Source organism: Pan troglodytes, chromosome 2 (genome assembly GCF_028858775.2).
Source record: "Pan troglodytes isolate AG18354 chromosome 2, NHGRI_mPanTro3-v2.0_pri, whole genome shotgun sequence".
In the NCBI taxonomy this organism is placed as follows: domain Eukaryota; kingdom Metazoa; phylum Chordata; class Mammalia; order Primates; family Hominidae; genus Pan; species Pan troglodytes.
In genome coordinates this window covers 66,977,030-67,000,761 of record NC_086015.1, presented here as the reverse complement: position 1 = coordinate 67,000,761, position 23,732 = coordinate 66,977,030, and the positions used below count along the sequence as shown (strand labels likewise).

The 23,732-nt window shown below is 38.5% G+C and overlaps 1 long non-coding RNA gene across 7 annotated transcripts in view; it reads right to left on the bottom strand.

Annotated features, from left to right (window-relative positions):
• Window positions 1-23,732, bottom strand: part of LOC104005584 (uncharacterized) — a 237,742-nt gene that overhangs the window by 179,642 nt on the left and 34,368 nt on the right. For 6 of the 7 annotated variants that reach the window (XR_010155622.1, XR_001713402.3, XR_008546988.2 and 3 more), the window contains exon 2: window positions 23,095-23,203. This is a non-coding gene — a long non-coding RNA (uncharacterized LOC104005584). Of the gene's footprint in view, window positions 1-23,057; window positions 23,204-23,732 lie in introns of all 7 variants that reach the window. The other variant, XR_010155621.1, reaches the window with a different exon arrangement.

The following is a 23,732-nucleotide window of genomic DNA, read 5'->3' as shown; positions in this document are numbered from 1 at the left end:
GAGGTTTGTTAAGTTATGATTAAGAAGGCTGCCTCTTTCTCCTGTGTGCCATGCATCTACTATGCACAGTAGGCATCCTCACATCATCTGAGTTAGGAAAATGTTTCTATTCTCATTTTTCAGATAAGAAAATGGAGTTCGGAGAAGTGAAGTAATTTGCCTAAAGTCACACAGGTCTTGAGCACACTGGGCCTGGATTCAATCTCACCCCTACTTGATTGTACGACATCCAGGCTTTTTTTTTTCTTTTTTTTTTAATACTACCCTCATGCTCATTATTGTAAGCCAGCTGATTAACTCTATAGGAAGTGTCCAAAGTCATCTGAAGTAAACTGTCTATTGGTGTAGGAACAAACTAGTAAAATAAACTCAGTGTAGATGTAAGTGCTGAAAGAGGGACATCCATATGAGACAAAGGGCATTCACTACCAGATATTCCTCAGGGACTTTTCTGTATTGTATGATATGAAGCCCTGGCAAGTCATAGCAAAGAACGCTGTACAAATGGGGTCTTTGAATACATATTATGTGTCAGGCACTGTTCTGAGCACTTTTAGAAGTGCTTAAAAGTGATTAATTTCATCTGTACAGTAGCAGCTCCTTGGGGCAGGTACTAAGCCCCAGAGAATTTAATATAACCCATAAGTAAGAACTGGAGTTGGTATTGGAACAAATGCAGTCTGGCTCCAATGACTTAGCTCTAAACAGCTACACAGGTTGGTCTGATGTTTGTTTTTCCCATTCTGGGCTTGCCTTAAAGGACCTGTAGGGAGATGGAAGAGCACAATATGGGTAGTGAAGCTTAGAGGTGAGCCAGGACTTCCTGAGTAGGCTGATGTGGAGCTCAGAAAATCTGGGACCTGCCCTCCTTCCCTTCTCTAAGCCTTAATTTCTTCATTGTAAGGTATGGCTGATGATGCCTGAGTAAACAGCTTCAATGAGGATGATCTTGCTTATGAATAACTCAGTTAAAAAAATAGAAACAATGGTGGCATGCACCTGTAATCCCAGGTATGTGGGAGGTTGAGGCAGGAGAATTGCTTGAACCCAGGAGGTGAAGGTTGCAATGAGCCGAGATTGTGCCACTGCACTCCAGCCTGGGCAACAGAGCAAGACTCTGTCTCAAAAAAAAAAAAAAAAAAAAAAAGAAAGAAAAAAAGAAAAAAGATAATAACAGTATCTACCGCACAGGGCAATTGACAGCATTATACACTCGGTGGCTGTGGAATAGAAGGAAACACATAGTAATATGGACTACCATCACCATCCTGTGCACTATGAAGGATGTATACATTTAGAAATGGAGCTCCATCATTATTTCATATATAATTCAAACTTAGATCTGCAGTGTAGGCATCCCCTATCGCTACTTCATGATGTGTAGCTTTTTCCAAAAGCACCTGAAGATAACAGAATTGAAAGAAAGAACACAAGGACAAACATAGTATATGAAGATCTTTCAAAGGTGGATCTTTCATCTGCTCTCTGCTTTGTTGCCTGAAGGAAAATAGTTTCAAATATATGCTCTGCCTGTCGGTGTTGGCAGTCATGAAAACCAAGTCTATGTCTTGTCTGGCTCATGTTAACATGTTTGCAGTGTCTCCCTTGATGGTACAATGAAGTGATAGCAGCCTCTGGGTTCCCCCAACACATGAGTTATTAGGAACACATTTGTAGTGTGAGAGCAGCATGACATCACAAGGAAAGAGGGAGAAAAGGGAAAAGTAACTTCCAAATAAAGTAGTACAATCTTTCCCTCTTTATTTAGAAATAGCATCCCAAATTTGTTCAGCAAATTATCTCCTTCCCCACTGGCCATCAATATGGTATAAGTAAAGCTGACATTATTTATCACTTCTTCCCTGTTTGAGAAGTGGGAATAGACCCAGGGCTAACCAAGGAGCACTTTTTATTCCAGGGTGACAAAGATTGGTTCACAAATGGGCACTTGAGCATGGTCAGGCCAAGGAGAATCAACTCTGGGTCATTTGTTGATGGAATTAGCAAAGAGAGGTTTTCATTTCTACTGAGGCCATTAGCTGTGTGGAGTAGAAATGTGGAATGTTTGGCAGTCATTATGACACCATTTTAGAAGCAACCTCATTGAAAATAAAACCAAGAGGGAAGTGAAGCTTAGTGACAGAGCAAGTGAGATGACATCATTTGAACCCCTATATCAAACCATACCTGAGCCAGACCCACCTCTGGAATTATCAGTCACAGGATAAGTAAATCCTTTGTTGCTCTCTGTCTCTGTCTCTTCCTCTCTCCTACTTTCTCACTCTCTTTCTTTCCCTCTCTTGGTTCTGTCGACAATTCTTGTCATAGTGCTGTGTATTTTCAATTTCACCTTATGTCTGGCTCCAAGCTTCCCCTAATTATAGAAACGCTGCATCTTTCTGTAGGCCCTATAGGCCTATTCAACAAATCCAAGCATAAGTCTTCAGAACTATTGAAAGACAAGCTGAACACTCAAGCAGAATCTCATTTTCCTGGGGGAACTGGCTCTCTAAATTAATAAAAAATATCTGTGTCTACATTGTGGAACACAAACTCATTTTCCCAGGTTTATAAACCTCCCAATAGATACCTGACTCTATTAAAATGTTGATGGCTCTCATGAAGCTATTCTAAAAAAGGGAGAAATCGATGCCTCTCTAAGTGATAAGCTCATGTGGCCCATGGGTCCCATTGTCATACTGGAGGTAACACAAGGAACATTGAGGGAGTCAGAGAAGTGAAAGGTACAATGAAGGTTCTTTACAAATCAGTTCACTGTTCAAACAGAAACAGGAAAACAATAAGCCAAGTCTTCATTGTGTCCAGCCTGCCTTTCAGATGGAAAATACAAACCAAATTAGATTTGGAAAATGGTCTATTATCCTGCCCTCATTGGGGAGAGAAGAGATTACAGTACATGGGGCTTCCTGGGAGTCAATTATTTCCTAATGAAATAATCATAGCTGCTGGGTAACTTCATTGTGACTTTTATAGAAGTTCAGTACTATTACTTCTCTCTGTAGATTATTTTTAAAATTCTAGATAAATTAAAAACTGAAAGTAAGAAGTAAAAAAGGAAAGGAGAAAGGTTAAACTTGGAAAATTTTGTAATTTGGGGTTCCCTCTTCAGTTTGCTGTCAGACCAAGGAACAACAAACAGAAGGCTCCAGGTTTGGGGAACAAAAATACAGGATGCCCAGTTTAATCTGAATTTCAGAGAAACAGCAAACAGTTTTTCTATATCCCAGGTAACAAACAGCTTTTTAAATCTAGCAACTCTAAAAGTAGAAAGGCTCAGAAGTAGGACAAAGCTTGGTGTAGTTGAGGAGAAGTAGGAATGGCACCGCTGGAGTTTGGGGGCGGGAGGAACATGGGGATACGGGACTTGAAAATAGAGGCAATCAAGTGAGAGGTTGAAGATTGAGTGTTAATGTGACGGGAAGCCATTGAAGGACTTTATCCACTGGAATGGGCTAATCTGACTTGCAGATTTAAGTGGTAGCTCAGTGGGCTGCAGGAAGCCACGTGAGAGTATAGAGCCAGACAAGGTGAGATCATGGAGCCGGAGCCAGAGCCAGGCAGAGGCTATTGCACTGGTCCAGTCATGAGATGATGGGAATTCACTCCATGGTGACACCAGCAGAGGAGAAGAGAAGCAACCTGGGTCTGCTGGGTTTTTAGTTGCAAGTACCAGAAACCAACTCTGTCTTCATCTGTCTATTTTTAGCACAAACAGGATTTTTTTGTAAGTACAAGCATACTCAATTTCATTATGCTTCACTTCATTGTGCTGCTCAGACACTGTGTGTTTTTTTTTTTTTTTTTACAAACTGAAGGTTTGTGGCAGCCCTGTGTTGAGCAAGTCTATTGGCACCATTTTTTTCAATAATGTGCTCACTTAATGTGCCTGTGTCACATTTTAGTAATTCTTTCAATGTTTAAAACTTTGTCATTATTATTGTATCTGTTATGATAATCTGTGATCTGTGATCTTTGGTGTTACTATTGTAATTGTTTTTGAGCACCACAAACCAGGCTCTTATAAAAGGGCAACTTAATAGCTAAATGTTGTGTGTGTTCTGACGGTTCCACTGACCAGCCATGCTCCCATCTCTCTTTTTCCTCTCCAGCCTCCCTATTCCCTGAGACACAACAATATTGAAATTAGGCCAATCAATAACTCTGCAATGGCCTCTAAGTATTCAAGTAAAATAGAGTCACCTGTCTCTCAATTAAAATCAAAAGCTAGAAATTACGAAGTTTAGTGAAGAAGACATGTTAAAAGCTGAGATGGGTAAAAAGGCCTCTTACACCAAACAGTTGTACATACAAAGAAAAAGTTCTTGAAGAAAATTATAAGTGCTACTCCAGTGAACACATAAATGCTAAGAAAGTGAAAAAACCTTATTGCTAATATGGAGAAAATGTTATTGGTCTGGATAGAAGATCAAACCAGCCACAACATTCCCTTAAGCCAAAGCCCAATCCGAACAAGACCCTAACTGTCTTAAGTTCTGTGAAGGCTGAAAGAGATGAGGAAGCTTCAGAAGAAAAGTTTGAAGCTATCAGAATTTGGTTCATGAGGTTCAAGGAGAGAAGCCATCTTCATAAAATAAAAGTGCAAGGTGAAGCAGCAAGTGCTGATATAGAAGCTGTAGCAAGTTATCCAGAAAATCTAGCTAGTATCATTGATGAAGGTGGCTACACTCAACAACAGATTTTCAATGTAGACAAGAGAGCCTTATATTGGAATAAGATGCCATCCAGGACTTTCATAGGTACGGAGAAGTCAATGTTTGGCTTTGAGGCTTCAAAGGACAGGCTGTCTTATTAGGGGCTAATGCAGTTAGTGACTTTAAGTTGAAGCCATTGCTCACTAACTAACCCGTAATCCTAGGGCCCTTGCGAAGTATGCTAAATCTCTGCTGCTTGTGCACTGTGAATGGAACAAAAAAGCCTGGAAGATAGCAAATCTGTTGATAGCATGATTTGCTGGATTTTTTAAGCCCACTGTTGAGACCTACTGCTCAGAAAAAAGATTTCTTTCAAAATATTACTGCTTGATTACAATGCACCTGGTCACCCAAGAGTTCAGATGGAGATGAATAAGAGATGAAAGTTGTTTCCATGTCTGCTAATACAACATCCATTCTTAGCCCATGGGCCAAGGAGTAATTTTGATTTTCAAGTCATATTACTTAAGAAATGCATTTCATAAGGTTATAGATGCCATTGACAGTGATTCCTCTGATGGATCTGTGCAAAGTAAATTGAAAACATTCTGTAAAGGATTCACCATTCTAGATGTTATTAAGAACATTTATGATTCATGAAAGAAGGTCAAAATATCAGCATGAACATGAGTTTGAAAGAAGTTGATTCCAAACCTTATGAATAACTTTGAGAAGTTCAAGATCTCAGCACAAGAAGTAACTGCAGATGTTGTGGAAATAGCAAAATAACTAGAATTAGAAGTGGAGCCTGAAGATGTGATGAGTTGCTACAATTTCATGATAAAACTTAAATGGAAGGGGAGCTGCTTTTATGGATGGATGAGCAAACAAGATGGAAACTGCTCCTGGTGAAGATGCTGTGAACATTGTTGAAATGACAGCAAGGGATTTGCAGTGGCAGGGCTTGAGAGAATTGACTCCAGTTTTGGAAGGAGTTCCACTGTGGGTAAAGTGCTATCAAACAGCGTGACATGCTACAGAGAAATCTTTTGTAAAAGAAAGACTCCATCAGTGTGCCAAAATTCATTGTTTTCTTATTTTAAGAAATTGCCACAGTCATCCCAAACTTCAGCAACCACCATCCTAATCAACAATGAGGCAAGACCCTTCAAGTCAGCAAAAAGTTTATGACTTGCTGAAGGCTCAGATGATCATTAACACTTTTTTAGCAATAAAGTATTTCTAAATTACATTATGTATAATATATTGGGTTTTTTATACACAATGCTATTGCATACTCAATAGACAACTGTAGAGTGTAAACATAAATTTTATATGCACAGGAACAAAACAATTTTTGTGACTCACTTTATTGTGATATCAGCTTTATTGCAGTGGTCTGGAACCAAATCCACATACCTCCAAGGTGTGCCTGTATACATGAAGGCTGAAGAAAAATCTCTGAAGATGATCAGGTATGAAAAGATCATAGGCAGCAGGAATCATCCAAGATCACGTCTTGACCCAGCACAGGTGCCAGCAATATAACTTGGTCCTTCCAAGCTGCATTCTCCATGGTACTACCTTCCTGGGAGTATGTGCGCACTGAACCTGAGATTCCACATCATTCCCTTAAAGGTCAAAGCCCTCAGCAGGATCATCTGAACCGCCAGTGCAGTCAAAGGCCCATACTTGTACCTCAGCTGCCAGCAAGCAGGGAGAGGGACTCCACGCCTCCTTTGGGTTTTGTAGTAAGAGGCTGAGGAGCCAAGAAGTATTCATCCCAAAGAGGAATCATGTTCAAACTGAGTAATTCAAAAAATAGTCAATAAACCTTTCATGCTTATTTGCTCTTTAGGATTAGGGATGCGACCTGATAAAACTTTGTAATTCTTGGGACTGTCTATAATTCATTGAAGAACAAAAATTAGAACAATTAGATGGATATTCTTAACTAAGATATAATTCCAGCACTTATATCCAAAAACTTCACCTGTGTCCATAGAGCAAATAAAACTTATCAGTTTCACGTGTTATGAAGGCTGAGGGTTTTAATGGCTTGTAAACATAATCTGAATTAACAGTGAGCTGTGGCTGATCAAACAGCATAGCTCCCCATAAAAACAAAAACAAAAGGGATTAGAAGAAGGAACTGAGGGGAGAAAATATACCTGAGGCTCTCTGCTGGACTTGAAGTAGACCCAGGTATTTTTCCAGGGTTTATTTTGTATGGATGACATAAATGATCATAACGTTCTGACCATCGCTAAGCCCCTACCTTTTCTGACATTATGAAGTTATGTTGTTGCCGTGAAGCTAAAAATGAGTTGAAACCCTTGCAAGGAGGTTAAAGGTACTATAGTAAACAGACCTAGATAGGGTAAGAAATTCATCCTAAGTTTTAGGTTAAAGTAAGAGGAAAATTAACCAGACTGATATAGTTATGGCAATAATTAAATGAGGTAATATATAGAAATTAATAGCTGATGACTAGCATGTGGTAAGTGATCAATAAATGTTAGCAATTGCCTTCACAAAAAAGGTTTCACAGCTTCTAAGAGTAGCCAGTTGTGTCTCAGAATTGGGCATGACAAGTCAATTAATAGACACTCACTGAGTTGAAGTAATGGCTTAAAATTGGCCCATAGAAAGAAAATAAGGCTTTAAAACACATACACAGGAAATACACAGGAAACACATACACAGGAAATACATACACATACACAGGAAACACATACACAGGAAATAATCTGAATAACCCAATGCAATTCATTTCTCATCTCAGTACAGAAGAATCTTTTCGCATTAACAGGACACTGTTAATGTCCTGTTACACAAACAGAAAATTTGAAACACAAAATCTGTTTCTGGGATTCTGCTGAAATCAGTAGAAGCTACATAAATAGTTAAACTGGATGTAGCCATAATCAACGTGGATGTTGGACCACAGCATTGAGCAAGTCTCTGGTCACACTCCATCTATTTTTTATCCACTCACTACCTGACATTTTAACCAGTTACCTAGAAATCTAGAACCAAATAATCATAAATAAAATTCACTATCTTCCCCTACATGTTCTGCTGAGACCTCATTTTATGAGTATATTAAAAAAAATGAAAAGGTGGTTGTTAAAAATTTTATACAACAAGGAATATTTTATAGAGGGGAAATACACCCCTGTTACATCAAAACCAGAATATTGATGCCATACTTTATCATATTTATTTACTGTCATGTGTATGGTTTATATATTCTGCTTGATAATCTATAAAATATGTCAAACAAATCCTTAAATTTAAGAATTAAACAATACTTGTCTTATTCATCTTATATTTTAATTTTTCATAAAAGTGAAAAAATAATCAGTAGAGCAACTGGAAAGGAAGTCAGTAGACAAGCTTTGCAAGCTTGGGAGCAGCAGACATTCACAGGGGAGATAAAAACAACATGCTTTAAATTCTAGGCCAGAGCTCCATGAAGTATGTATGTTTTCTTGGAAAAAAAATTGTCTTTAATAAGCCATAAATAAGGGCATGCTTGACTTGGCTATCTTTCTGTGGACTATCAAGTAAGCCACCTTTACTATCAAGCTTATTTTTTATCTCCTACATTCAGCCAGGGCTTCTACTCCTCTCTGCAGGGCACTTTGATGGAGCCAATGAATTGAATTTTCAGCATTAGTAAGGAGCAAACAGAAATCAGATCCAAGAAAGACTGTATCTCTATTCAGTTCTAAGTCAGAGAGCTAGCAGGAAGCAGTTTAGTTTTGCTTTGTTTGGTTTGTTTTAATGTGGTCTCTAGTGGATGATAAGGCAGTTTACCTGAGTTCAACTTATTTATTCCTGAAATTGTTTTCCTCCATGTTATTGTGGCCTTCTGAATGATGACCTCTTTGTCCAAAATAGAATGATTTCTTTATTCGGTCATTTATTAAATATACTTAAGAATATGATTATGATGAGGGCTATGCTGTATTCTGGACAGGTATGGAATAGGCTATGCCCTCCAGGAATTCTAGAAAGTAGATTTTTAGTAAATTGAAAACTATGGTCATGATTTCATCGTCATGACCTGACCTACTGAAAATTATTCTAATTGCTTCAGCCCAAAGTTACAATTGAGGCAGAGTAGAAGAAGCAGTTAGACTGGCATTGGGTAACCATGAGAACTGGGAGTCTAAACTTTGTTTCAAGTGCCAGCTCTGATATCAGCTTCTCCTAGGACCTTAGACAAATACTTGATGCTACGCAGGCTTCAAGTATCTTTATCTCTAAAATAAGTAGGTAGGACAAGATGGTCTCTAAATTCCCTCTATTAAACTTCAAATCAGTTTGTGTCTCTGATGCAAGTATTTTTCTTATAGATGAGGACTTGTCCAAGTCCTCCCCAGCTAGTAAAAGCAAAGTAGAAATTGAAACCTAAGCCTTCTGCCAGTGGTTGCCAAGCCAGAAGCAACATCCTACTAGGGAGCTGATTAAATACAGCCCACAGACAAGAACTTTTAGCGAGGAAGTCATTCTGTTTGCTTGTTAGTTCATTTAGTTGAATTAGTTGACAATATTCCAACATAGGGAGATCTCATAATACACGTGGATTCGTAACTCCTCTTACAAAATAAGAAGATTTTGAGAAGGTAATACTGTGTTATGTTCTCATGTGTCAATAATTGGCTGGAGATCATTAGGGGCCACCCTTTCCAGTGAGCTGCTTAGCCAAGTTTGCCACAGTCCTCACTACTCCCTATTGTCTTATACAGAGCTTTCTCTCTTCCTTTTTATTACTTGCTTTGTCCTTCAAGGCAATGAGTTTGCAAACCCTATACTAAACCATAAATACATAGATGAGTTTGTGTGTGTGCAGGAGTGTGTGGGAGTGGAGAGGAAGAGGATACATTTTTATATAAAATTTACAACTGCGTCTAAAATAAGAAAAGAACTGGACAAAAACCACTGGTATGTTTTATTGCCAATTAATAAGTAATTAAATATTTGGACTTAATCTCTACTTATGTCATTGAATGGGCAAAACAGAAATTGAAATGCCATTCACAACTTAGTTATCATTTAAATTACTCATCAACATTAGCTTTGCAGATATTTTTCTTCCTTTGTTTTTGTCCAATCTGATAACAACGATATGTATAGAGACTTTAAGATGAAACACACACCACAAGGGTAGAAAGCTTGGTCATGAGAAATGATATTATTTTCTTTAATGCCTGTGTAAAAAAGATCACACAGCTAAACTGAATCATTTTCAATCTTTTTAAATACTTTAAACTCAGCTTATCTTGCTGCCAGCTCAGGTTGGTTAAAAAGAAAAAGAAAATGTCTTTATCTTGTTTCCGTTATGCAGTTCTTTTAAAGTGCAAGCCATTTTCTGTATACATTTATTTAGTATTTTACTTCTGGATGATTTCAGCATGATTTAGTATTATTTTCCTTCATTTTTAATTTTTCCTTTGCTTAGTGGAAGATAAAATCGTTAATTATGTGTTTGTATGAAAGGTTGAAAATGTGTTTGAGAAGAAACAATTTTCTTCTCATTTGAATTCTCTCCATTCTACTCATTTTTCTTCATTGTTCAAATGAAAAAGCAACCATTCATGTCAGCTTATTCCTCCTTACTTATATACATTTTTCTTCCTCCAAGGAAAACTACATCCGCCACTCTCAATTTCCCAATGGTGTTTAGCCTTTACTGTGCTTCAGTTGACTAAAGGAGTTAAGATCAAAAGAAATTAAAATATCAGTTTACCAGGCTTTGTATTAACAAGTTGTCAAAGCAAAGAACCTAGAAAAGGCATAACTTGAGCAGAATTATTTTCTATCCAAGAAAGTTTTTTCTCTAAGATAAAGATACTCTTCTAGCTATGTAAAAGTCAGTCATTTGAATTCAGTGCAATCTTTCTCAAGATGACGATTTCTGCTTTGACGCTGAGAATTTTTACAAATGTTATGCAAGGTCTTAAATGTCCCGTCTTTCCTCTGACAGCTTGTTGTTCTGCATCATTTACTGCTTTCAAACCATGATTTTTAAAGAGATGGCGGTTTTGCTGAGAAAAAGTGACAGTATATATAAGATATTTCCCCCTCATCTATAGATAAGAAAGGTGTAATTTTGAGATTGAGTTTCTTTCCTCTAGCTTCTGAAAGATGAGTTGCTCACAATATGCAATTATGTGGCTCAAGACAAATAATTTCACAGATATAGCAGTTACAGACTGACTGGAGGAGACATTGGTGACATTTTATGAAGACGTACATGATGCATAATTCAAGAAATATAAGGACATTGGAAAGAATTTTAGAAAGTACGACTGTTTCTATTCAACTGTAGTCAATGTTTCTGTCCCTACCTATCAATTTGTTTGCTCTTCCCTCCATCATCATAAAGAATTTCTGAAGCAGATCAAGATCTACTGGTAATGGGGGGAAAATGTGTTTTCAGATTTTGAAACAGTATTCATTTCTGTTCATTCTTGTATTTTAATTCAAGGAATATTTATTTTCAAGGCAGAAGAAAAAAAAAGGAGCATAGTACCAAAAAAAAAGAAAAAAGAAGATAATGATAGTAAGTTGATATAAATACAATGCTTAACAAAAATAAACAAATAAATAAATAAATAAATAAAATAAATGTGATTTCCAAAACTAGGATTCTAGAGTTTTATTTGCTGTAAAGGGCCTATGTTCCATTCTTTTGTGAAAATAATTTTAAAATAATTTTTATATGGTGTTGTTTCTAATTATTTAATGGTATTCACTTTTTCCTGTATTACTCAAGTTAGATTACACATGTGAATATTTATTAAAATTATTTTTTATTTAAATTCTACTATCCCTATTGATTTTATTTCTAAAACCATAAAATGTTTATGATTTTAATGAGTACATATGGGTGCATATTTTATGTGGATTTTTTTTTGTCCAGAAATGAGCATTTGGAAATAATCTTTGGATTTTAATTGATGAAGACTATCAATCCATATTACTGAGAACCTGCTCTGGCTGTCTGTGTGGATCAGACATGCTGACAAATGAGCAAGGCTTCTGTGCATTTACTGCCAATTTTTCTGATTTTATCATCCCTCTGAGTTGTACTATGTCCCTCTGCCTGCCTTCTTTCCTCCCTCCCTCCGTCTGTCCGTCCGTCCCTTCCTCCCTTCCTTGCAAAGAATACTTATCAAGCACCTGCTATGGGCCAAGATATGAACAACAAAAAGAAATCCTCTTATGTATGGAGTTCACAGCCCAGTAAGAGAGAGAGAGATACAAAAAATGAATACTTATATCATGCTAGGTTAAAAGTGCGTGTTTTTTTTGTTTTGTTTTGTTTGTAAAAAGCAGAGTTTGGTGATAAAGAATGATAGGGGCTACACTTCTAATAAGTTACAGAAAATATCATGTTGTCCCAAGGGAAAAAAAAGGAAAAGAAAAATAAGGATACCAGGAAAATTTTTTAAATGAGGGGTACTATTTACACACAAAAATCAAAAATAAAAAAGGGACAAAAACTTTCGTCCGTTATATGAAAAGTTCAGATGAATGAGACTGTTATATCATAAACAGTATTTTTGAAAGTACCTCAAAGCATCTTTTTCATGATTATACATGCAGGCAAAATTATATAAGTGGTATATATTCCAATAATCATTTTAAAGAGCTTCCTTTGTGTTGGGTGTAGATCAAGGCTTTGGGAACACACCAGTGAATAAACCAAGCCCTTTGCTTGATTGCAGGCTTACCTCATATGGCTGCTCAGGCTGTGCACTGCACAATAATTTTCAGGAGCATATTCACATAAACTATTATGTGCACCCTCTAGGGTTGTACAATACGGTAGCTCTGCTCTAACTGCAGCATGCATTCCAGTGAAGGGAAGACAGATCATAAACAAATAAGAATATCTCATGGAAGTGCTTTGGGGAAAAATAAAGCAAAATGAAAGAAATAAGAGGACAGCAACTTCAGATTTTGTGGTCAGAGCAAATGTCCCTGATAGGGTAATATTGTGTGACTTTATCTGATTCTTGTTCTGTCAGAGTCATTCTAGCTTCTGTTTTAACAATAGACTGCAGAGGGCCAAGGAAGAAACAAGGAGACTATGACAATAGGAGACCATTGCAAAATTTGGGTGAGAGATGACCCTAGCTGTGACCAGGTGAAAGCAGGAGAGATGCTAATGTATTTAGAAGGCACAGCAGGATTTGCTAATGGATTAGAGATGGAACATGAGAGAAAGGGAGGAGTCCAGAATGACTAAGAATTTTGTCCTGAGCAAATGAAAGAATGGAATGCTGTTTACTGAGACATGGGAGGAGCAGTATGCGAGTTCTGATTTAAACACATCAAGTTTCAGATGCCAATTACAAATTCAAGTGGAAATGCCAAATAAGGGGTTGGAGACCCAAATATGAAATTCAGGGGAGAAATGGGGACTAGAGATATAAGCTGGAAGCTGTTAAGATATAGTTTATAGAAAGCCTTGAGAGTAGACAAAAATCACCTACAGTAATAGTTCTGAATCCTGGCTGTACATTGTAATCACCTGGGAAACTTTCAGAAAGTACTGAGGACTGAGCCCTATGCCAGACCAATTAAATCGAAACTTCTGGGGGTGACACCAAGGCAGTGATATTTTAAAAAAGCATCCCAACCGATTCTTCAGAGCAGCTGGGGTTGAGAACCCCTGACCTAAGGAGTCAATGAAGAGATGACGAATGTCTAAGAACTAAGCCCTAGTAGATGGTAGTGTTCACAAATCAGGAAGATGGGGCAGAATCAGCAAAGGAGACAGTGAGATGTAGAGCAGTGGTCCAAAATCTTTATTTATAAAGGGAAAGAGAGTAAAGATTGTGGTTTTGTGGACCGTATGGACTCTGCTGCCACTACTGAACTGTGCTTTTGTGGCATGAAGGCAGCCTTAGACAATATGTAAATGAATGTATGTGGCTATGTTTCAATCAAACTTTACTTACAAACACAGGTCATGGGCCAAATCTGGCCTGTGGACTGTTGTTTGCCAACCTCTGCTGTAGAGCATCACAGGAATGGCTTTGGTGGCCTCCTAAGTCAGATTACAATGGTGAGCCTGGGAGGTAGGAATAAACAAGGAGCTCATGGAGCAGGAGTTCTCTCTTCAGTGACAGTCATGAAGATATCAAAGCCATTGGAGGGTCGCTAGACCAGGTGGGCAGTCCTTACTTATGTAAATATTTTTAAACTTTCTAATTGAATCTGTTGTGCCTAATAATACCTATAGATAGGGATTCTATAGTAGACATAGCTTTCTACAATTTCACAAAAGCATTTTTCAAATAAAATACAATGAAATGAGTAAAATACAGTTCAAAATGAATCCATAAACAAATTGGTTATTGTTTTTCCCTGAGTATACTGCTGCTTTCAACATAGGGTAACGGGTTTGTTGGTCTCAAGAGCCCACATTTGGGGTTTCCCTGAAGAATTTAATTACTCTTTTCACTACACGTAAAAATGAGGCAGAATGTGTTTTACCTTATGAGTTATCCCTGTCACACATGTATAGAAGAATATTACTGATGTTAAAAGCAGAAGCCTCTAGAAATTGTAAAGGACCTATTGAAAGTGCAACATCCTTGCAAGAAAAAAATTACAAAAACAATTTTTGAAGACCCAGACTGTTGCTTTTATTTGGTTAGCAGCTAAATAATAGCAATAATTATGACAATTTACAGTTTTATAGGACCTCTAACTCAGACACCTCAAAGGGTTTTGAAAATCCAAATTCTATTATTCCTTGGTTGCAACAAAGCATGAAGTTTATGAAAACTCAAAAAACAACAACAACAAAAAAACAGCAACAAGTTAAAATAAATGATTGTTCTAAAAAGTCAGAAAAGGTAGAAACAAATTCCAGGATCAGAAATCCAGAAACTTGGCCAACCCTAGAATAACTGAGGTGCCATGCCTATTTGGGTACTAGAATTCAATACTTAGCCTAGAGACTTCCGCTCAAAATTGTGAGAAGAAGAATTATACTGTAGAGAAGAGCTTCAATGGAAATTGGTAAATTCAAAGAAGATAACCAAGTTCCAACCCTTCAACAATGTGTAGATTGGTCTAATTGACCAAGACTTAGATTGCAGATCAACCAGCATTTACTGATCACCTACTATGTGCCAGCTCTCCGTTGGGTTATGTTATTCAATGTTGATATGAAAACAGAATGGAGAAGACTTCTGGTTGTGGAGAAGATGGAGTAGTCCCACTCTATTCAGGTTTTCCCTCATACAACTAAAAATTCCTGGACATAGCATAATAAACAGCAAGGGAATGCTCTGAAAAATGGAGAGAAGAAGGAATACAGCCTACGAACTTTGGGCATTGAGGAATGACACAGTGGTGAGGTCCCTGGGCTTCTTTGTTACCTCTTTTCTATCTAGGACAGGGTGCAGAAGCCTCTGCTCTGAACCACCAACTAGCATAGACAAAGAAGCTCCAACAAAAGCCCATTTTTCCTAACCAAAGGACCAGGAAAAGAGTAAACTAACAACAGAAAGCCTTTCTGGTAATGCACAGCCTACGCTAGCCAAACACCAACAGAACCATTGCACCCTCCCCAAGCCTAACCTCATCCCCACCCCAGGGTTAGCAGGGTCAACCAGAGAGCTATGCTTACACTCCAAGGAAACAAGCCAACCTCTCGTTCTGCCACCCAGTGGTGGTAATGGGGCCACAGGAAAAAGCTCAATTTCCATCCCTCAGCTGGCCCAATGGAAGCAGGAAGTACTCAAATCTTCATTGGGATGTGTCTTCAGGCCAAGAGGGAAGCTTGGTTCTGATTACTATCACCATGGACTAGTTTTACCTGTTCTTGTACCTCTGCTAAATGAAACCATACAGTATGTATCCTTTTGTAGCTGCCTTCCTTTGTGTAACATAACATTTTTGATATTTATCCAACTAGTTGTATATATCAACAGTTAGCTCTTTTTTATTAGTTAGTGCTATTCCATTGTGTGGATATACACGATGTGCTTATTCACTCTCCTTTTGATGGGCATTTGCACTGTTTCCAGTTTGGAACTATTCTTAGTAAAGCTTCTGTGAATATTCTTGTACAATCTTTGTATGGATATAATTGATTTTGACTTTATTATATAGAAAACATTTCATATATATATATATAAATCTCTTGAGTATAATATATTCATCTATTTTAGCCATCTTCTCTTACTCAATTTATCAGGTAATTGTTACATTTTATCTCATTTCATGCTGTTTAAGATCAGCCTCAATAACAAGGAAAAGAATGGGGAAATTGTGTGGTATGAATCCAGAGTGTTTAAAAGATGATAGTTCAGATTAATTGGATCAAATAGAGGTTTATATTTCATTTATTCAACCCACTTACGGAATCTAAGTAGCAACACTGAAGATGAATAGAATGCTGTCCTTGCTGCTGATGTGCTCACAGCCAAGATGGTTGATAGTATAAAAGTTAAACCATTTAACTTGAGGGAGTTTTGGGATGAGTGGAAACCTTATTGAATTCTCAGTCTTTGAATATTACCTTTGTATGACACTTTTCTGAGATTGGAAGTGATGAAACTGCATGCTGAGCAAAGCAATTGATAAACTTCCACAAACCAAAGGAAATAAGAATTTAAATGGTCTCCATTCCTAGGAAAGCACAAGATGATATTTTGTGATGGACAGAATGCCAATTCATCTTCATTTTCAGAAGATTTCTAAGATGTTCTATTCTCTCTCCCATTAAAGAAAAAGAGGTGGTAGGTGAGTCATTTTTGAAACAGACCCAATGATGGAGAATCCATTCTTCCTAACAATTTAGAAAGCTACTGTACCTTGTCATAATTTAACCAGTGCCACCCATTGCAGTTAGATGAGAAATTGGAAAGCTAAGTTATTTCAAGCTGAAAATGCAAGCCAATACTTGCAAGAATGTATTTTGAAGTAGAAGTTAAAATAACATAGAGCCTATGATCCCCCCCCCACCAAAAAAGCTCTTAAATAAAAACCTATTAGGAAAGTGAATCCCCTTTGTAGTCTCATTCCAATTTCTATCTTCATCCATAACTTTCAGTTTTATCTCTGCACCCTCACCTCTTCCCTGGGGCCCCGCTAAGCTTTCAGTGTTTCTAATGTACTAGGTTCAGAGTTTACCTGGCATTTCTCTGGAAGGCTCAGTAAATATCTCATCCATGGTGGTAATGAAAGGTGGTGCAGAAGAGACAAAGGGCCCCCTATTAGATGCTGCTAAGTGCTTCTCATTTTTACTGAGAGACACGGTTCAGCTGTAAGAGTCCTAAGTAAAGGAGCCTAAACACAATGGGCCGCATTTCTAAAGCCTTTAGACTGATTAGGCAGATTCTCAAGGGAACACTAAGGGAGGAACTTAAATTATCTTGTTTCTGAGAAACTCTGGGGACTCAAGTCCTCATTTCCTTTATTCTGAGCTTCACAATATGCTTTTCTATTGATATTATGAATGTTTGTGTTGTAAGTTCACTTGAACTACAATAACGTCTTGATCAACTAAATTAAAAATGAGCTTGCTTCCCTCTCATGCATTCTACAAGTTGCTTTTTTCCCATTACCTAGTAATGGTTTCCCTTTCAATGTGCATGTCTTGACAGTTTTCAGGATCTCTCTGAGCCCTCCCTGGCACCCTACTTCTATATTCTGTTTTTGGTCTGTCACCTCCACATTGTTTTCTTTGTTGTTGTTTGTTTGTTTGCTAGGAAAGATAAATCTGCAGTTGTCACAGCTGAAAGATTATCCCATGTCAGGCAAGAATATGGACACCATTTACTTCCTGTGTAAAACCATCACATACCACTCAGCCTCAACATCCTCGAAGCATACAGTTCATTATAGTCATTTAACTCAACCATCAAGGAATGGCATGATAGTGAGTTCCCTGGGCTCCCATGCTGGTCACAAATGCTGTAACTGATTCTCTCTTTGAAACTTCATGTATCTATGATATTTCAAGTTCCTAATAAGATATCTCTTAAACCTCTTTTCTAAGCCCCTGGAGTTTAAATGTCACTAGCTTCACTGTTATCTCCAAATGCCAGAGTCAGCTGCAGCCATTCCAGCCTAACAGAACTGCTACTTACACGTAACATCTAACAATGAATAGACTGGTACATACTTGAAGATAAATCTAGAATTCAGAGGGCCCCACTGTATTGCTGTCTTATTCTGCCCAAAGCTGAGCTTGAGCCCAGGATGTGCATGGCTACCGAAGCTTAACTCATGGGTACCAGGTTTCCTGAGCAGGCCTGAATTGATGACTAGTTCTGCCATACCCACTGCTTCCCCAAATAGAAATGCATTCCTTCATTTGAGTTCTACCATGTATCAATTACTAGAGAGTGATTAACAAAATAAACAAGATCCCTACTCAAACAGAGCTTGCATTCTGGAGGAAGAAAAATACTATAAACAGATAAACAACAAATGAACAATATACCTCTAGACTTTAATAAGTGTTATAAGGAAAATAAATAGGATGAAATAGTGGAAGATCATGGCAGGGTCCCTACTATGGATAAAGTAGCCAGAGAAGAGCATGGGTTGTTTTGAGGAGAAAAGGAACGGCAAAAGCTGTATAAACAGAAGGTGTTTTATTGTTATTTTAATGTCATAGTCAGATCTTGGAGCATTTGTGAAACAGAATTACCAGGAAACACTTAGGTGAGGGTATTGGGGAGAGTATAATGAGGGACTACAAAGTTGTGAGTAGAATTCATGATTTCAATGATTCGTGATTCGAACCAAAATGAGTTTGTGACTATCCCTTTACCACATCTAGTCATGAAGGCACAAAAAGAGGGAGGAGTTTCTGGAACTTGGAGAGGGTTTCTATAGTTGTAAGAGAGATGCTCAACAGTACCTGTGGCTTTAACAAGAAACCACAACTGGATCATGTTCTAGCAAAGTATGAGCCAGGGTAACAAAGACCCCAAACTCACTCTCCTCTTGTTTTTCATCCTCCCTCAGTGCCCCTTAATTAGTGAAACCCAGCCAGAAGCCAAGAACCGAGGGATCTTAGATGTTTAAGTCCACAGAGATCAGCCTCCCAGGGCACAAAGGTAAGTAGTGAGGGTAGAGACGTATATGGAGGGCCAACAGAGACTAACCATCATGAAATAGAATGAGTCAGGTTCTGACAATGCTATGTGCTTCACCATTGCTGAAACAGCAATTACTACAAATATTCAACTGAAGATTGAAGAAAATCAATACACGACTAATGCCTCACCGTAAAACCGTCCTGGGACAGGCAGTTCATGGGGTAGGACCACGAAGACTGTATGCTTTACAAGAAGATACAATTGTCTTTGTAACTCAGTAATCAAAGTCTTTTTTATGAAGTGTCATTCAACAGAAAATCCTGTAATAATGAGATTGTAATTTTAGAAAAATCAAGACAGCCTGACAATTGTAATAAACATGCTAAACAAGAGTGCACCAACAATTTGAGTGACTATTGGAGACATTCAAGATGACAGGCTTTGGGAGCTTAAGCTCTGGTTTATCTTGGATAAAATGAAAATTGCCTTCTGGCTGATCTTGCATAAATTTGGATTCCAGGTAATAAGTGACAAGATGAAATTTCCTTTCTAATCAAGTCACTTGTCACCCTTCAGTCCACCTTCAATTACTTGTGCTATCTTTAGCATTCAAGATACATTTCTATATATACACCAAATTGTAGGAAACTATGTAAGGGCAATAAAGGAATTTTCTTTTTCTGGTATGTGGTATCCCCTCAATTTCAAAGTCATACAGTATTGGTTTATTTTAATTCAAATCAACTCCACAACTTAGTAAACATTTATCAAATGCCTATTCTGTGCCAGGGTCAGACATAAATTGCATATAATAAAATCACGTTTAAAACAATCCTAATGTACCATTGTGTGCCATACTGTATGTACGACTCTTGTGTTTAGAGCCCTGTATCAGTTTATCTATCTCTTTCTTGATCAGCATTACTCTATGACTCACAATTAATACCTGAATGTCTTTCCTTGAAGATATTGATATACCATCACCACCTATTCACATGGCCACTAGACCAATATGCTTTACCTCCGGCCACTAGGTAGAACACCTTAGCCTGTTTTGACAAATGCATTGACTGTGGCAGGCTTACTTGCATCTGCTGACTGTTTAAAGCAAGAAATATGATGGTGGCATTGCAAGCTGGCGCAGTTAAGATCCTGGAAGTCAGGTTTGCCTATGTTGTGACTGCACTATGCTGTGCCATGCACCATAGAGACACAAAGAGGAGCCTTGTGCAGTTCATACACTCAAGGAGATCCCCATCTTCTGTGGAAGAAACATGGTACAGAATAACTAATGCGTGGGTAGAAGGCAGTGTGTGTCTGCAGCATAGCAGAGAAAGGGGTTAATTTGGAGGGCTGAGGGAGGAGATGGCTTTGAGCAGGACTTGAAAAGACAGGTAGAATTTCAAAGAGCATAAATGAAGGGAAAAGAGGACCCAAACAGAACAAACATAAGCAAACTGAGAGCCATGAAAGAGCGGACGTGTTCAGTCAAAATGAAAATGCTCAAGGTCGTGACTGCTAAAGTAAGGAGACGGGGGGCGGGTGTTACAGTGGCAAGACTAAGAGCAATACTAGGATGACACAAATCTAGATGCGAATCCCAACTCTGCCCGCATGTGACCTTGGGCATGTCATTCAACCTTGCTAAGACTCAGTGGCCTCATTTTTGAATGGGAAAACAGTGCTATCTCATAAGATAGTTGTGAGGATTAAAGAAGCTGAGGTATTTGTTTAATGCTAATACCCTTCTTCCACATATTATTCTTCTGAAAACATTGTACCTCCAAAGAAAGCAAAAGAAGAATTTGAATACTAATTTTTTTCACTTATAATAACAGTTAACACCTACTGAATGTTCAGTACATGCCAGACACCAGGCTAAGTATTCTGTATGCATCTTCTCCATGAATCATGTTCTTTGAGTATACCCATTTTGCAGATGAGGAAACTGAGGCTTACGGAGGTGAAGTAAATGTCCCAAAACTATCTAGTGGTAGAGCAGAAATTCTGAGAGAGGCAGGCTGATTCCATGGCCCAGGTTCTTAAACACTATACTAAATTATGCCCTGGATAAATGGATGAAATTCATACATTTATTTGACACAAATTTTTTGAGCACATTGGATGTGCCAGGCACTGTCAATAAACCAAAGAGGAAAAATATCTCTGGCGCCATAAACCTTACATTCTGTACAGGAAGAAGGCCAATAAATAAACAAATAAGTAACTTGTATATAATAATTTGAAAGATGATGAGTACTATGGTGCAAAAAAAAATGTTGGAACAGACAGTGGAGAGCATAGAAGGGTGTTACCGCGTTTAAATATGGCCATCAGTGAAGGTTGCATAGTAAAAGCAACATAGGATGAAGACTTGAAGGAAGTGAGGGAGAGACCCATGAGGATATCTGGGGTAAAAGCTTCCTGGAGGGAAGGACTGCAAATGAAAGGACCCTGAGGTGGGAGCAGGTGCAATCTGTTGTGGAAGCAGCAAGGTGGTCAGTGGGGCTGGAGCAGAGTGGGCTAGGAGGAGAGGGGCCAGGCATGAGAGCAGGGAAGTAATAAAGGCCATGCCTTACACCTTGTATAATGTGCCCAGTAAGGGCTTTGGCCTGTCTAAGAGTGAGCTGGGAGCCATGGGTAGATTTTGAACAAAAGAATGACATGATCTCTTATTATAACAGCATCCCTCTACTTGTGCTTTTGAGGAAGAGGGATCCGTTTGCAGGCTACGGCTGCCACCCAGGCAAAACAAAGATGGCTTAGATGGTGGCTGTATTCTGGATGTATGTTGAAGGTGGGGCCAATAGGGTTTTCTGATAAATTAAATATGGGATAAGAGAACAAAGTAGAGTTGATAATGAGGCCAAGGGATTTTGGTAACCTCCATAACAAGATTGTGCTGTGGTACTCCATTCATTTTCTTCCCCACTAACCAGCTTACTAGATCGAGAGAAGGAAAACTTCTCTTCTAGGACTCTCACATTTGCAGAAATAACCTGGGGACAGTAGAAATAAGGAGCAAACGATTACAGCAGTACCAGTGTAGAATGCCAGCACTGACAGTAGGGAATTTCTGCTGCTATACTGGCCCAAATAGAACAATAGACTTTTTTTCAGGCTCCCAGACACATGCAAAGCTGTTCAGTCTGAGAGGGAAGTGGGAACCACTGATAGAACGTGGAATATCTATCTTGGGAGTTTTGCTACCAGTTTTGCTTTAATTACTCTACATTTTTTAAGCTGCAGAAAATATAAAAGCTTACCCACTCAGCCTAGATTTTCCTCTATGTCTGGGAAAAAGCCATTTCCTCCTCCTAATCTCTCCCTCTCCCTCTCTACAAAAATGCATGCATTTTCTCCTTAAGGGGAATCCTGGGTTTCTGTATGCATGAGCATGTGGCTACATATTCAAGGGGATCCCTAGTACCCACCACAACTCAAAGAAGGAGTGATCCAATTTGGGGCCAGGTACTTTCACACAGATCATTAAATGAGGGTGTGTGTGTGTCTGTTTGTGTTTGTGTGTGTGTGTGTGTGTGTGTGTGTGTGTGTATGCTCTCCCAAGTACCTGCTGTGTGACCTAGGCCAACTTATTGAACCTGGCAAATCTTCTTTCCTTATCTGTATCATGGGGGACACATTGATAAGACCAATCTCTTAGAGTGATTGGAAAGTGAATATGAAGAGTGAAATAAAGCATGTAAATCCTTGAACTAAGGACCTGGCACATAAGAAGTGCTCAATAAACATTGTTTGCCAATTTATTATGATTATGGTTAAGTCTGTGATTAGCCTTATTAATAAGCTTAATTAAGTGCATAGAATAAAGTAGATGCCCAATATTGTTCATCTGTTGCCCTCCTCTCTCAACAAAACTGGCTTCAGAATCTTTCAAAACTGGAGCAAATTATAATGATACTTGGGAGGGAAGTACACAGTTGTATACGACAGCATGAGAAGTTTCAAGTGGTGAAGATAACCAGGTTAGGTGAGTGGCAGGGACAGTGATGAGAAGGGGATGAATTAGAGATATTCATCCAGGATATAGGATGAGTAAGACCTGGTGATTGATCAGAAATGGAAAGTGAGCACACATCCCCTACTCTTCCTGCCAAATAAAGCTGTTCTGAACTTTGCATCATTATCTAATGCTATAATAATGTACCACAACAAACAGCCAAAAAACCTCAGTGGCATATAATACATTAATTTTTGCTCATGATGTTGTTTGTCCATTGGCTAGCACTGCTGACCTGGGCCAGACTCAGGTAACCCAGCTGGGCTCACTTACGCATGTCCAGTCAGTTGGCAGGTCTTCTGGGACCTACCTGGGGGAAGATAACTGCATGTTGCCTGGAGCAATGAAGTGACTGGCCCACTCTCTCTCTCATCACTCAGCAGATTCACTGGGCTTATTCACAAAGGGTAAGCAGAGTCCTGAGGGAAAAAGCAGAAGCAGGTAAGCCTAAGCCTCTTGAGGCCAGATTTGGGGCTGACACACATTCCCTTCTACCATATTCTATTGGCCAGAGCAAATCATTGACAACAATTGGCCATGCAATAGGTGTCGCTACAGGGAAAAGGGAGATGAGAACGGAGGTTATTTTTGCAATCAATCCACCACACACATCAATTTATGGAAGTCGAAGTTTGCACGGGGAGGAAAGGGTATCAGCCCATAACCCCAATCTCCTCTTGTCCTCAGATCAATCTCCCTGCTACAGATTTATGACAGACTGACTGTCCACCATCAGTTATTTGTATCCTCTCTAATGACTGAAAAATTGAGTCTTCAGCTTTTTGGATGCAGGGTCCCTGTCTAACCTTCACCACAATATCAGAGATCCCCGCTTTGCAGAGGCAATCTGGAAAAATTTCATGCAGATTTGTAAACCAATCCTATTTCCCCAGAGACTTATTATTTTTGTTCTCATCATTTTTGATTGATATTGGCAAGATCTGTGAG